The sequence below is a fragment of the Lontra canadensis genome, unplaced genomic scaffold, assembly GCF_010015895.1.
Source record: "Lontra canadensis isolate GAN:19392208 unplaced genomic scaffold, GSC_riverotter_1.0 scaffold7, whole genome shotgun sequence".
Classification (NCBI taxonomy): domain Eukaryota; kingdom Metazoa; phylum Chordata; class Mammalia; order Carnivora; family Mustelidae; genus Lontra; species Lontra canadensis.
In genome coordinates this window covers 9,267,761-9,282,931 of record NW_022631001.1, presented here as the reverse complement: position 1 = coordinate 9,282,931, position 15,171 = coordinate 9,267,761, and positions in this window count along the sequence as shown.

Below are 15,171 nucleotides of genomic sequence, written 5' to 3'. Positions count from 1 at the left end.
GAGTTATGCACCTTTTATTTATTCTGTTCAGAAATGCTGACCCTATTTTTTTCACAAGTTCTTAGGTGTATAATGTGTATAAGTATTATTGAGACTCTCTATGTGGAGTCCAGACCAGTCTTGCACACAATAACAACCTACTTTTATAATGTACCTTACTGTTTACCAAGTTTCTTTACATGTATTGCCTTATTTAGGATAAGGAAAGCAAGATCCAGAAAAGCTGGCCCAAACTCACACAGTCAAGAAAATGTTGTAAGCAATGAAATTTCCACAAAATACATCATCCAAACCATAAATTTAAGAAATTAAGAAAAAAAAAACCCTCTGGGGTTATGTAGTCAATTCCACTTTTTAAAAAAAATTACTTAATTATACCTTATTATTTTAGCATTTAAATGTCCTATGTGTGGTAGCTTTAAATGGTTAAATGCCTGATGAATTTTGCTGCTAGAATTATGTGATCAAAACAGTTTTCATATCTATTTACCAAATGCTCTGGGGGAAAAGTACTACATTATTATTATTTAGGGTGGTTCCCCTTTTCATAGCTCTTATTCTCAAGTGGCTGCTGTCTATCTCCAGGGTATTTTTATCCTGAAATCTCAGGCATCTGAAGCACTGATTTCTTTACTTTGATAATTTTCTGAATATTTTCTTTCATCCAGCTTGGTCTGTTTTTAAACCTGCTACAATCACTATAAAGAGAGTCTTTAAGCGTATAATAATTGTTCTTTGAATAGCCTGTTCCATCACCCATTCTACTATCTCATCATACTTAATTACACTTACGGAAATCTGACAATCTTTCAAGTTCAATATTATTATCAAAATTCAGAGCTTTATTCATCCCAGGCTCTCTTCAGTTTTGTTGGGAATGGTGACAGTACAGAGAAGGCCACTGGTAAGATACCCATGCCTTCTTCTAATGGAGACTCACCTAGTCTTATTAATTGTTCATTTTGAGCCCTGCTGAATTTTACAGGCCCAACAGGTACATCAGGAGTGAATAGTTGAATCTCAAGCAAACTTAAAGAGTGAAGATTCGTTCAGATGCTTTTACCAAGTTAATATTTTTCCTGTCCATTTTTTCTTCTTTTTAATTTCAAGAGCAGCATTTATTTTTGGAGAGATCCTGGTTCCCTTTGAATTTAATACTGAATTGTGATATTCAGAAAGATGCTCATACACAAAGGTTGATAACATAAAAAAATAATCCATTTAATCTGATAATAATATCAGGTGATTTTAGAGTAATGATAATAACATTCAATAATAATCATGGCATGCTAATGCCAACCACAGCACTAAATCTGTCCTAATAATTATCAGTTTAGTCTTTGCAACAACTGTATGAGAGAGATAGTATTAGTCAAAGCTGTAATGCCTCAACCTCTGGAATTTCAGGTTTTCTGATTATGAGTAATCAAATCTAATTATAATGGTTACATATTTCATGAAGCCAAGAAGAGCTGAAAATATATATACAAACATTCCAGTCATCAGATATCATAACATACACCTTAAGGATCCCCCAACATTTTGTCACCTTTACCATGAAATGTCTGATACCCATCTTTGAAATTTCCAATCAGCCTTCCTTCTTTCTTTTTAAAGATTTTATCTATCTATCTATCTATTTAGAGAGAAAGAGAGACATAAAGTGTGGGTAGGAGGGAGAGGCAGAGGGAGAGAGAGTTTCAAGCAGACCCCCCACTAAGCCAGAGCGCAATGCAGGACTTGATCCCCTGATCCTGAGATCACAAAGTGAGCCAAAATCAAGAGTGGGACACTTAACAGACTGAGCCACCGAGACACCCCGAGCCTTCATTCTTAATTTAAACATTTGAAAAAAAATTGCTTAGTTGTACTGGTGAGGTTCATGATACATTGTGAGAGAACATTTACATTGTTAAATATGAAGTATATTAAGATAACCATCCCTGAGTAACGGGATAGGAGAAAGTTTATTTATCTGTATCTGTATTTTTTAATTTTTATCCAACAAACATGGATTATTAGTGTAAATTTACATATTTACTTATTTTTTTTATTTGTTTTAAGGGAAAGTCTTCTAAATAAGCAGAATCCAAGATACAAAAAAGTCAGCACAATACAATCCTTACAAGAATGAGTTCCAAGGCCAGCCTGCCCGAATTTGAATTCTAGATTTACTGTGTGACATGGGCCAGCTGCTTCACCTTTCTGTTTCTTGGTTGCTTTTTCACTGGGGCTAGTGAAACTATCTACCATAGGATTATTATGCAGTTTAAATGAGATAAATTAAGTATGCATACTATGTTGTACATAGCAACTGTATTATAAAATCAATGAACACTGTAAGGTAAAAACAGTGAATGTGGTGTGAATAAAGTTACAAAATGCATTCCTACTTCTTCTTTCCCACCAACCCATAAAGTAAAATCTTGTAAGACTGTCAAGATATCTGAGCTGTCCATCATTAATGATGCATTATATTGGTATAAGATGCTGTCTCTAGGAGTCTCAGCTGTATCATGCAAGAATTTATTTTTCTTAAGATTTTTATTTATGTATTTATTTATTTGACAGGGAGAGAGATCACAAATAGGCAGAGAGGCAGGCAGAGAGAGAGGGGGAAGCAGGCTCTCTGCCAAGCAGAGCGCCAGACGCAGTCCTCAATCCCAGGACCCTGAGATCATGACCTGAGCCAAAGGCAGACACTTAACCCACTGAGCCACCCAGGCGCCACTCATGCAAATATTTCTAAGGAGAAAATACTTTACATTTCCCATGGTTCTATGCAGTGAAACTGCTTGGGCTTAGAAACAGTTTTAGACTTTGGTGCCACTGCTACCTTTGTGCAGCTATGACAAGTCAACATCTCACTATGCTTCAGTATTTCTATCACTCAGGAAAATAGTACCTACGCCACAGAGTTATGTTAACATCATTTTTAATAGTATTTACAAAGAAAAAACTTTGGATTTTTAGAATATATGATAAAATATCTTCATGACCCCAGGAGAGAAAGAAACATTTCTTTAAAAATAAAGCACAAACCATAACAGGAAAGATTAAAATGTATCTGGCCATTTGAAGATGAAATACTCTATTTGACAAAAGACAAGAGAAGTGAAATAAAACATTAAGCTACAGGTAGGAGAATTCATGTAGGCAACAAAATATTTTAATATAACATACAGCAAGATTCATTCAAATAAATGATAGATGAATAGCTCAGTTTTTAAAATAGACAAAATTTGTGAGTAAGTGTTCTGATAGGAACTCAACTCATCACCAAAACCCACACAAATCTTATAAGCAATCATAAAAATTATGTAAATGTAAACATTACAGAAAAGAGTCTCATTCCGTTTTTTAAAAAAATATTAAAACTGATAAACTAAATTTTGGTGAGGATATGGGGAAACAGATACTTAGTTATTGCTGATGGCAGTACCAATTTATTGTTACACCTGTTAGAGCATACTGGCAGTAGATGAAGAGTTGAAAATGCCTATAAACCATCCACCTAGTAATTCTACTTGGATGAAAATTGTGCATTAAGAAGCTATATCCAAGGATGCCTGCCACATCTCTCCATAACAAATGAACACAAATCCTCTACCTGTCCTTCAATTGAATTTATAAACATCCTATGTCTGAATCATAGAATGGAATATTACACATGAGTTAAAACAAATGAGTCATCCTACAGATAACACCATGGATAAATCCATAATATCAACTGGGAAAAAAAGCAAATTACAAACAAGTAAACTATTGCTTTTCATGTAAAAATTGAATATCAAAACAATACTGTATCTGTGTCTGGACACATATTAATAAAGCAGAAGTACAAAAACATACCTAAGAATGATACACATCAATTTTGTGATTGTAGATAATTCCGTAGACAGCTATGCCAAATTATTCCTCGCTTGCTAAAGTGTTTTGGTTTTGTTTGTTATATCAAGTAGGATATTATATTTTATCAAACACTTTTTTGGCAATAATCATGATGATGATGCATTATTTTTCCTCCTCTCCATTTACAAATGTGCTGAATTGTCATAATATGTATTTCCCAAGGTTAAATGGCCCTCACATTCCTATGTTAAATTCTGCTTGGTACCAATGGTTGTTGGGTATGTATTCAATTGATTGAACTATTAGTTTGTTTCTTTTGTTATAGGCTGTTTATATTTGCTAATATTTTTAGAAATATTTTCCATCACAATTAATAAACAACACTGACTATGATTTTCCTTTCTCAAATTGCTCTTGTCTTGTTGCGGTAACATTTATGAAGTGTTCCCTTTCCTATTTTTCTACTTTCTGAAATGGCTTATGTAAAATGAAGGTTACTTGTTCTTTGAATGTTTGATAGCACTAGTGTATGAAACTCTGGTTGAGAAGAAATAAACAGACAATTCCTAATATTTTCACACAATGAAATACTATTTAGAATAAAAAGAAATGAATGATGGGCACATACAATAATATGGATAAATCTCAAATATATTATGATAAGTGAAAGAATTATTCCATAGAAGAGCACATACCATGAAATTCCATTTATATAAAATATTCTATGGTGAGAAAAAAAAAAAGGTTGTTTCTCTTAGGGAATTTGGGAGGGTGGGTGGCCAGATTTATTGGGAAGTCATGAGAGAACTTACTGAGATAACAGTAACATAATATTCTATATCCTAATATGGCTGGGTTTCACAGTTGTATGCTTTTGCCAAAACTTGCTTTGAGATTTATGGATTATATTGAATGTAAAGTTTACAGAAAAAAAAGAAGCTGCAAAAATATTGAATTTTAGTTAATGATATGTATTCAGAAATATTTAGGGTGAAGTGTGCTGATGTCTGCAATTTACTTCAGCATGCATCAAAAATAAGATGGAATGATGGACAGGGAGAAAAATGGATGGATGATGGATATGTGGAAAAACAAGTATTATAGATGTAAATGGCACCACCCAGGATGGTGGGGATATGAGTGTTTCCTGTTTACCTTTTCCATATGTTCAAGTCCTTTTATAACAAAATGCTGAGGCTAAAAACCCTTGATATTTTAAAATGTTGCACTGCTAAGAGCGTTAGTGCTAGTTTACCACTCTGGTTTCACCTATCTTTCTCTATTGTTGTTCCCTGAAAATTCCTGTTTCTTTATTTCAAAGATAACCATAGATTTTAAAAAAATACTTTTGAGTTTTTCAAGCATGAAAAAAAAATCATAGTTTAAGGAATTTTCAGAGTGTGTTTCTTTATTTTTCTAGAGAAGGAATGATATTTCATCTTTTTAAATATACGTATTTTGCCATCTCTATTTGATAAATTAATTACATGATATTGTATTCTTGAAAGTTAATACAACCACCCTCCCCCTTTCTAAAATTATGAACTCATCCTTATAGTGTCCACTCACCCCTTCCACTGAAGAGTTCTCTTACAGGCCGGATTTTCAACATTGTTGTTGTTGTGGTTCTAATGTTTGCTCCTTCCAGACACCAAACAGGTACCTCTAGTGTTTATGGTAATACTTACATTAATTTGAGTTGTTTGTGTAGTATAAAATCCCTTTGAAATATCTGCCTTTGATTTTGATTTCTCTGGTGAGACTTTTTTTTTTCCATGCACAAACAAGAAGAAATGGGTATTTTATTTTATTTTTTAAGTAGGCTCCATGCTTAGCCTGGAGCCCAATACGGGGGTGGAGCTCAACAAAGGGCATCAAACACAACCCGGGGCTTGAACCCTGAGATTAAGACCTAAACTGAGATCAAGAGTCAGACTTAGCCACCCAGGAGCCCCAGGATGGGTATATTTTTATCACATAAGTCTTTCACAGCAATGCAACTTTACAGACATTAGACTTAAATGCATTTCTATATCATCTCACCAACGTGGGGACCCAAATCCTTTTCCCTGCCTTTTCAACTCAAACGCCTATGTTACTGACAATTATTACTTCCCAAAGGGCAACATCACCATGCTGTGATTCTGTTCTCAGTTCATCACTGGCATTTCACTTCTGATCTTTCAGGGAGACCAACTATGCTTTAAAAATAATGTCATACATATAACTTCAGGATGTTAGGCATTTCTAAATGTGTTTCATATCACCTTCATCTGTCATCATTTCAGAGCTCCAATTCCCAGTCACCCTTTAATTAGTTGCAACAAAGCCACTATCCCAATCACTTCTAGGAAATGCTTTTTGTTTAAGATATCATGTTGATCGATGCAATAGTCATTTTCTACACTCATCTTATTTGACCACTGAGTAGCTTTCAGTAGAGCTGGCCATGCCATCCCTCTGAAAACACTTTCATCTCTAGACCTCTGTGGCATTCCTTCTCTTGGGCTTTCTTTCATTTTACTCTGCCTGATTTTTCTAAGTATCCTTTGCTGACTCTATTCTCTATTCCATTTATGAATGCTGAATGGCTCTAGGACTCAATCTGGGATATTTTATTTTTCTTTGTCTACACCCTCACTAGGTTTTAAATATGTTAGCTTGCACATTTTATATATAGCCTTGATCTCTCCTTTTAGACTCAACTGATAACCAACCATATAATTTATATATCCAAATTTACTATAATTATGACTTCAACTTAAGATACCCAAAGCCTATCATTTTACATTCTCACTACAACTTTTGGTGCCTGTGTGCTCCCAATCTCAGCATATTGCAAACTCTTAGGAGTCATTGCTAATTCTTGATTTTCCCATGCTTCACAGATCCTCTTCATCCACTACCATATTCTTTTCATCTACCTTCAAAATTTGTGTGTCCAGAACCACACACTTCTCCTCATCTCCACAGACACCATACTAGTCTAGGTATGACACCTTTATCTGAATTATTATAATGGTTTCCTTCAATCAACCATCCACATAAGAAAAATTATCAGTATTTAAATCAGAAAATCAGATTATACTATCTCAGTGTTTTATGCTTTTGAATCATTTAATCATGACCTTATAAGAAAATATATGACTTACTCAGTACTCTAATTTTCATGTCATGCTAAACCTCCTCCCTCTTCCTTGATGATGCTCCAAGCATACTGGTCTTATGTTCCAAAAACATGCCTAGCTTCTTTCTGCTTTCAGGCAGACCCACATGCATTTCTGGTTATCACCTAGGGAGGCAGTACCACCTCTGGCTGAGAACCAAAGAAATGGCTAATAGATTTTATAAGGAAAAAATGAGATTCATCTCTCTATGGTTGATAATATTATATACATGTAAGAAGATATGGAGGCTCAGAAAAAGGAAATAATTTGCCTAATAAGTGATTAATGAAATATCAAATGAGGATTTTCAGGACTCATATACTTCTGCACAAATGCCCATAATATGGAGCGAAGTAATGTTAAAAGCCATGAATGTTCTTGGTTCTTTCCACAGTTTGGCGACTGTGGCCATTGCTGCTATAAACATTGGGGTACAGAACCAAGATGCCCTTCAACGGATGAATGGATAAAGAAGATGTGGTCCATATACACTATGGAGTATTATGCCTCCATCAGAAAGGATGAATACCCAACTTTTGTAACAACATGGATGGGACTGGAAGAGATTATGCTGAGTGAAATAAGTCAAGCAGAGAGAGTCAATTACCACATGGTTTCACTTATTTGTGGAGCATAACAAATAGCATGGAGGACAAGGGGAGTTAGAGAGAAGGGAGTTGAGGGAAATTGGAAGGGAGGTGAACCATGAGAGACTATGGACTTTGAAAAACAATCTGAGGGTTTTGAAGGGGCGGGGGCTTGGGGGATGTTGGAGGAACCAGGTGGTGGGCATTGGAGAGGGCACGGATTCCATGGAGCACTGGGTGTGGTGCAAAAACAATGAATACTGTTACGCTGAAAATAAATTTAAAAAATTAAAAAAAAAAGCCATGAATGTTACAATGAGCGAGATAACATCTGATTCTAGGGTTCAGGCAGGGCTTCTTAGAAAAGGGAGAGTTTAACCTGATACTTGAAAAAGAGTTAAAAGTTTAGCCAATAGAATGGTAGAATTCAGGCAAAGGGAATATCACCAGCAAAAATTTTATATATATATACATTATATATATATATATACACACACATACATATACACACACATATATAATGTTCTATACATTTTAATCATTTTAAAATAATTGTTATAATAATTATATATTATTATATAATCATATAATTATAATTTCATATTATTTTATATAATGTATTATATATTTAATAATCACTATATATTATGCAATTATTATATAATTATAAACATTATATATTTAATTATATATAATATACAGTGCATATACAATATATATTATATATTATAATTATTAATATATAATATATTATGATTATTATAATATTATATTATAATGATGATCATTAATATATATTGTTATATATTATATATAAAAATATGTATTATATCATAATTACTATATTATTATATTATAATTAGTTATAATAATTATTATAATTATTAATATGTATATTATAATATATAATATATATTATATATAACTTATATAGCATATAAGTTACATATGTAATTTATAATACAATAAAATATTATGTTATATAAAATTATTATATTTATGCCTTTTAATTATATTAATTGATATAAATAGATTATATGAAATATATGAATATATAATATATAATATATAATTTTATTATGTATTTTTAATATTATATATAAATACATTATATATAATATATTCATGTTTTTCATGTATTTTATATATTTATTATATATCGTATATTATATATATTTCATATATTATGTATAATATTACATATTATTATGCATATTATACATATAATAATATATTATTATTACATATTATTATACATATTATGCATATTGTGTATAATAATATTACATATTATTATATATAATATATGGAATATATAAGTATATATTATAAAATATAAAATATTATATATATAATACACATATTATATACATATTATATATATATGTGAAAATATGAAAGGCCATAGTAGGTTCTGAGAATAATAATCCAATTTAATGATTGCTTGCATGCAGAAGAGTATTGGAAGTTTTTTGGAAACATGGGTTAGGGCAATATTATGGAAAACCTTAAGGAATTCATACTTGTGTCATTAGCCCACAGTCAATGGAAAAACTGAATGGAATAGAAGAATCAAAGAAGAAAACAATTAGTCAGTTCTTGACCACTAATCACTGAAACACCCCAAGGAATAGTCTAGCTTTCTTCCTGCTATAAATGAAGAAGGTAAGAGATCTGGCTCTGGATTCAGGGAGTATATATTTGAATTCATGTTTACTCAGTTGCTATATAATTCCGAGCAATTTATGAAAAACTTCCTCAATCTTGGCTTCCTTTTCTGTAAGATGGCATTCATGAGAATTTTATATTCTAATAGAACATAGAAATCAGCCAACAAACTACAGCTATTATTATTATACAGCTATATATTCTTATATTATATATAATATAATATGTATATTATATTATTATTAATGTTATACTAAATATTATTAATAGGTTATTTGTTTCTTGAAAAACAAGCTTCCTTACATGGCAGAACTCATCAATGCTTTTAAATGTGTGGTGCACAGGAGAACATTAAGTTCTACATATGAATTCTGTGATGCTGTCTCAGAGAATAATGAGACACTGCCAACAATTGAGACCTAACACCATGTATACGTGTGCACGTGAACATGTGTGTTGGAGTGCTAGCTATCAGCTCCCTGCAGAACATTCTGGCTTTTTGATGTTTTTGAGGGATGTTTGAGTTGAAATATAGCAACAAAAACTTTGGAGTCTCCATTTCAACTGTGAAACAATCCCAATACAACATTCTCTACACATTGCCTTCCCTGAACCCTCTTGACAACCATCAGGAGCACTAGTGAAATCAAGTCAGCTCTTTGGATTTTTTCCACAGCCCTGTTTATTAGGCCAGATGTTTTATGCTAAGCCATTTTAAGACTTAAGAAGTAAAGCAGAAGGCTAATCAATTGCCTACAAAACACAGGCTAAATATTTGTGAAAGCTTTCTTCACCAGTCAACTTTAGGGACTGAACTCTCTAGATTATACTCATTATCCAAATTCCACTTTATTTTTTTGTCCAATAATCCTGGACTAGGTTCTTCTTGGACTATGAAGTCAGGAAAAGATAATTAATAATTGTTAAGCCTCGATTATACCTTATACATTTTGGCTAAATATCTTCATGTCCATTATGTAATACTCAAATATTCCACAGAAGCCCAATGAGATTAATTGACTTATAATATTTAGAGTAAGGATAATATAAAAAAATATGGTGACTTTATTTGTTCCTAGTTCTGCATTAAGTGCTTCAGAAGGTTATGAGGGAACTGAGTTCTAGAGCTGTATTTCAAACACCGATCTTAATCTCACTGGACCACACGGATTTTCTCTTGTTCCTCAAGTGGAATTTCATTTATTTTTTATTTTAAAATCAAGATATTAGTATTTATCTCCCTATGTATATTTGAAGAGTACATAAGAAAATAAATGTGAACAAAGTAACTACAAAGCCTGATCTATATTAGAAATTCAATAAATGATTATTTATTTATTAACAGCCAAATACTATGCAAATACAAGATGTTGATAGTTAGTCCTGTGCCTCAGAAATTATCACTACTTATTAACAACCAAGGAGTAAACCACTATTTATTGAGCATTCAGTATGTACCAGGTACTTGGCTCTTGTTGTCTAAATCCTGCAAGATTAATTTCTGCAAATAAACAAACTGAGTCTTGGGGAAAAAATGCCAGCCCTTACAGAGCGTAACTGGGACTTGTCACCAGGTCTATCTAGCTACAAAGATGCTGTCTTTGCACATATGTTTAACTTCCCTTCTTTCACATCTAGAGCCCAACCTGACAAGCTTATTCAAGGGCTTTTTGAACTATCCAGGGCTAGGTTTGGTATAGCTTGCCTTTCACTGTTTTAAGAGCTGCTCTCCTGCTTTGCATTCAGAATCCTTGAGTTGAATCCAATGAGAACCGAAAATAAAGAAGGAAATATGTCCTTTTCATTATATCAATGAGTTATATATATGGTGGTGCCAGTTGATGGAGGGAAATATCCTTAGAAAACAAGGCAATTGCTTTAAGGATTCTGACAATCAACAATTTAATAGAAGTGCTATAAAGTGTGCATGCAACTAAGGATGGTTCTCAAAATACTTCTCTTGAAAAATGACTTACTGAACCACCCACTATTTCTGTATCTTTCCAGTGCTATCTATCTTCATATCCTGAATGGCACAGTGGATATTTAGATTAGCATTTGTTCCCATGTGCACCCTGAATACCACTACTTGTTTCATCACAGCACCTATCACACTATTAGAGATGCCTTCCTACTTGTCTAAATCAACCTCCATAATTTAAGTTCTGCAAGAGCAGTGTCCATGTCTGTCTTATTTAGATTATATTCCTAGGATATCATGTTTTATAACTCTTCTCTGTTTTTTGAAATAAATAAGAATAGTCTCACCAGTTTCTGAGTACCCCAAATGGTGTTGGCATAATGTTGTTTCCTGATTCAAACCTACCGAATCCAGGTCATTAATGTTTGTGTTTCTCACATGATGAGCTATTTCCACCAGACAAATTATAGCTACATATACAGTTACAGCAAGGAGAGAATTCTATACCCCAACAGTCACATGTAATTTTGTCCCCTTTTTACCTTTAACACCTGTTGGGCTAGAGTGATAATCATTCCTATTGTAGTAGACTTCAGAGACATCCAGCCAGCTGTAATCCAAAAGGTCTGAATTTACTCTAAGAAAATCCCAAATCCCTTTAGATTTCCTACTAATACAGCATCTCAGCATTCATCTTTGCTGCCACACTGCAATAGGGACAAGAGTCCACAAAAGAAAGAAAACAATAGATCAATATGGAGAGAAGACAAAGGGAGAGAACCGGATCTTTCTGAACCTATAAAACAGCCATGCCTGGGGGCACTTGGGTGGCTCAGTGGGTTAAAGTCTCTGCCTTCGGCTCAGGTCATGATCCCAGGGTCCTGGGATTGAGCACCACATCAGGCTCTCCGCACAGCAAGAAGCCTGCTTCCCACCTCCCACCCCCCGCCCACCCTGCCTGCCTCTCTGCCTACTTGAGATCTCTGTCTGTCAGATAAATAAATAAAATCTTAAAAAAAAAAAAAAATGCCATGCGTGGATCCAGAAAGCCACAAGAAGTTGTTTTTAACTAGTTATGAGAACAACTTTATTTTCTCCCTGCTTAAATTATTTCAATTAGATTTATATCACTTGCAAACAGAAAGTATAAACTAAATCTACTGGCTTTTTTTCTTCTGACCATACCTACAATAAAATGTTGACTAGCTATTCACACTGGGGTCTACCTTCCCAGCACTTAGTTAAATATGGGATCCTGTCAAAGATAAAATGCATTTATTATAATCATAATAGGACTTGGGGCCAAGGAGAATAAAGAGATCAGCAACAATGGCTCCTATCTTCCAGGAGTTTCCAACTAGAGAAGCCAGACCTACATATATAAACTAACCAAAGAAACACATAAGAAATTTATGGGACAATATTATAGATTTTAATAAATGTATTAACAAAAGGACTGTCCATTGTTCAATGCTCAGGAAGAGTGGTGAGCTCCTTATATTGTAAATACGTCTCCATCCCCTCCTTATCACATGATAATCATCTACAAGAGATGAAGCTTTTTTTCTTAATAAAAATTCAAAATACCTCAAGGAAAAGATGTCATCTAGTTTTAGAATTTAACTTTATTTTAGTGCAAGATTAGGAAATAGGTTTTCTCCTTAGTACTAACTATGAGCAATTGATACATTTTGCATGATGCATTCAATTGAAAAGGATTTTGATGACATAGGCAGCATGAGTGATAAAAATTATGAAGATTGATGATAATGTCTGGAAATGGGTAACAATGGTTAGGATACTATTTATTATTCTTCCCTTAGTGTGAATGTATTTGTCAACTCCTTTCCTGAGAGCAAGTTTTGATTAATGAAGTGGCAAAGACAGTAAGAAGCCACTCAAGACAGAGAGGCCTAAAAGGGGAGGAGAAAGTAAAGTTAAAGTATATGAGTAAAGAACAACTTTATTTCATATTTTTTCTTTAGGCCAAATACTTGTCCTAATGCATAAAAAGAACAAAAAATCCTTTAAAAAGGAAAATAAAGAAAGTTATATTTATATTTATAAATATATAAAGAAGTTACATAAAAAGAAAGAAGTTATATTTACATTAATTTATATTATAGTTATATTTCCCAGTATAGTAGAATGTACATGGCCGACTTTGCCATACAGTTTCATCTTCATTCTCCATCTTTCCCATTCTAATTTATTAGCAAGTTTATATCTTTCTCCTCTTTTTTAATTTCTTGTGAGCCTCCTGAAAAAAAAAAGGTTAAATATAGACTGTTCCTGGCCAGAAAAAAATTCCCCCAGCCAGCCGGGCTTCCAAAGTAGAAAACCAAGAATCAGCAAGCTTTGGACTATATGTATAAAGATAAAGTAACATAGACCAGGACACATATTTTAATATAGTTATTTCTTGTAGTACTGGATTCCCTTTCATTGCCGATAATTTCAACCTTCATAATACCATCCATGTAGCTTCATCTTTGAAACATAATTCCTTGTTGAGAGACTCATGAAAATTATAAAAGGAAATATCTGATGAATTAATTGGAACAATTTTTGCAATTAATTTTGTAAAGGTAAAATGATTACTCCCAATCAACTTTCCAAGTCAACAATTAATCACCTTATAACCTCTGCATCTTTGCCTACCACAGGGATGGGATAAAGATTTAATGCAAAACAATTATATACCTATGCGAGAAATATATAAAAATGCTCTTCCTATGACAGAAAACTTCTTTATATTTTCCAAAGAGATAGTTCTAAGAAATAAATTAATAAAAAATTAAGCCATCTCCATCCAAGATCCTCTTCTATAGGACCTTGCTTAAAAATCACATGCATCAGGAAGGAGTCAAGATGGCGGAGAAGTAGCAGGCTGAGACTACTTCAGGTAGCAGGATATCAGCTAGATAGCTTATCTAAAGATTGCAAACACCTACAAATCCAATGGGAGATCGAAGAGAAGAAGAACAGCAATTCTAGAAACAGAAAATCAACCACTTTCTGAAAGGTAGGACTGGCAGAGAAGTGAATCCAAAGCGTCGGGAAGATAGACTGCGGGGGGAGGGACCTGCTCCCGGCAAGTGGTGGAGCGACGGAGCACAAAATCAGGACTTATAAAGGTCTGTTCCGCTGAGGGACATCGCTCCAGAGGCTAAACCGGGGTGAAGCCCACGTGGGGTGAGTGTGGCCTCAGGTCCTGCAGGGTCCCAGAAGGATCGGGGATGTCTGAGTGTCACAGAGCTTGCAGGTATTAGAACGGGGAAGCCGGCTACACAGATAGAGCCGAGGAGTGAGCTCACAGCTTGGGGTTACCTTGAACTCGTTGCAGGCTCGTTGAGCTCAGAGCATGGCCGGAGGCCAGGGAGATGAGAGTAAATGGGCGCTGTTCTCTGAGGGCGCACTTAGGAGTGGGGCCCTGAGCCCTCGGCTCCTCCGGGCCAGAGACTAGGAGGCTGCCATTTTCATTCCCATCCTCCGGAACTCTATGGAAAGTGCTCAGGGAATAAAAGCTCCCGAAAGCAAACCCTAGCGGATTACTCAGCCCGGCCCCTGGTAAGGGCGGTGCAACTCTGGCTGGGGCAAAGACACTTGAGAATCACTACAAAAGGCACCTCCCCCAGAAGATCAACAAGAAATCCAGCCAGGACCAAGTTCATCTACCAAGGAGTGCAGTTTCAATTCCAAGGAGAACAGCGGAATTCCAGAGGAGGAGAAAGCAAAGCACAGAACTCATGGCTTTCTCCCCATGATTCTTTAGTCTTGCAGTTCATTTAAATTTTTTTTCTTTTTCAATTTTTTTTCTCTCTTCTTTTGCTAAATTTTTTTAAACTTTTACCCTTTTCTTTTTTTAACGTTTTTTAAACTAGTTTATCTAATATATATATATATATATATATATTGCTTTTTTATACTTTTTCTTTATTCATTTTCTTTTTTTAATTGTTTTTTTTTTTTCTTT